We start from the raw sequence: 1,976 nt of genomic DNA on the forward strand, positions 1-1,976 counted from the left end.
AGAATTATCAGAGTAAGACTAACTGTATAAAAGAAGCGATAGGGGAGCATGTGGACTTCAGGGACTGTCTAATAGTCCTTCCTACTTGTAGCAGCATGGTGCTTTAAGGCTAATGTGTTTGAGAAAGTCAAGTAATTTCATCTTGAATTTGTTTTACTCTTTATTTGTGACTTTCATCTGTAGCTTTGTACTGGCTTTTCGCTGCACTTCCTGTTCTGCTGCTGATACTGATAATCATCCTGGTCAAAGTTTGCAAGACCAAACGTCGCCAGTTGACAGGTGAGCTTCGTGTCTTCGTTTCAACAAAGGCAAATGTGCACAAAAGCTAATTTATTTTCATTTGCTTTGTTTCACTTGAAGCAGCAGTCGACATGAACACAAGCAAACTGGAGGCAGTAGATGCACAAGACGTGACGAGTGAGGAAGATGTAAGAAAACCAAAGTCCAAATGGTTTTTTGTACACGGCCCAGTACTAACAAGAGGCGGCACTTTAGATGTTTTATATGAAAACATTAGTTGATACAATGACAATTACAGTGCTACATTACTCCGGAGTTTTCTCAAGAGTTTGTTTTCTCCGGAGGCTTTAATTTGAAAGGTGTCAGACAGGAAAGTTGGTTGTGAGAATGAAGGAAGACAAAAGGCCATCAAGTCAACACTCGAATTCACGACAGCCGCATCGAGGACTAGGGCTTCGAACATGAGTTGCATTTTAATGTTAAACTAAACCTGACAGTAACCTGACTCGCCCACGCCAACCATTGTAATCTATTTCTTCTTTTTAGATGTACAACAATCATGCGATGTTCTCACAGCAGAAGAGGACGCAGCGCACAGAATTGCTCTCTGGAGATGCAGATGAATACACAGCAATCTACGAAAACTGAGCAAATCTACTGCAACCATTTCATGTAAAACACAGGAGATGAAGGATTGGCAAAGCCAGCTCTTTGTTACAGACGAAGATCTTTGTTCTGATTGTCGGAAAGCAAAATGATGAAATGCACTGCAGAGGAAATTATTATACATTTCTAACTAGTTTTAAGATTTAGATGCTAATTGATCATTGTTTTAATGATGCAGTTTGTTTTCTTACATTAACTTTCCTCACATCATAATAAATAAGAGCTTTTTGATGAACCAGCCTCTGTTTTTTTAAATTTTGAAGGTAGTAATGCAGATTATATCTGCAGTATTTTCAACCTGTTACATTGTTATGATGAAATTTTGTGTTTCTATAATATTTGTCATTTGTCAGTTTGACTTTAAAATAAATTTTATTTCTACCCTCAATTTGTGGCAACTTATTTCTTTATCCACTTTTTATTCACTAGATGCTGTTACAATCAGCAGCTTTTGCAATGAGAGAAAGAATCTGGAGAACATCAATGAATGATCTAAAATAAATAAACTATAGACAGAAAAATCAGCTTTACTTGTATTGAAACAGGAAATATTCTTGCTGAGAGGATGCACCATTCAGAACCACAGCTCAGCCCTCAGTCATGTTTCCTATGACCAGTTCCTCTAACTATTTAAGTATTTATATTTATGTTATTAATGATAAGCATGTTTTCTTATTATTTTTGTTGTAGTGATGTAGTTCCAGACGTCGCCGTCGTTGCAGACGGGAAAAAGCTCGACTTTGTGGAAGTGCAGGAAACGTGCAGGGGAGAAGATGTAAGAAAACTGCTGTCCAAAGTTTTTAGGCCAAACCATGATCAATCTTACAAATACGTTTCCGCCACATCTGTGGACACAAGTTTTTGTGCTTGCAATACAAACTTAAAGTTTTATGTTATAATATTTTTTGGTACTGTTGGAATAATGATAACTTATAGGCTTTCCCAGGATTCCCTTGGATGTTTCGTCCATATGCATGAACTCTGATCCGCGTCCCTTAACCGCCTGCATGAACCCACAGCATAATGCTGCCACTTCCTTGTGTCAGTGTGGGGAACTGTGTTTTTAGGGT

This window comes from Poeciliopsis prolifica, unplaced genomic scaffold (assembly GCF_027474105.1).
Source record: "Poeciliopsis prolifica strain line A6 unplaced genomic scaffold, Auburn_PproV2 SCAFFOLD016, whole genome shotgun sequence".
Lineage (NCBI taxonomy): Eukaryota > Metazoa > Chordata > Actinopteri > Cyprinodontiformes > Poeciliidae > Poeciliopsis > Poeciliopsis prolifica.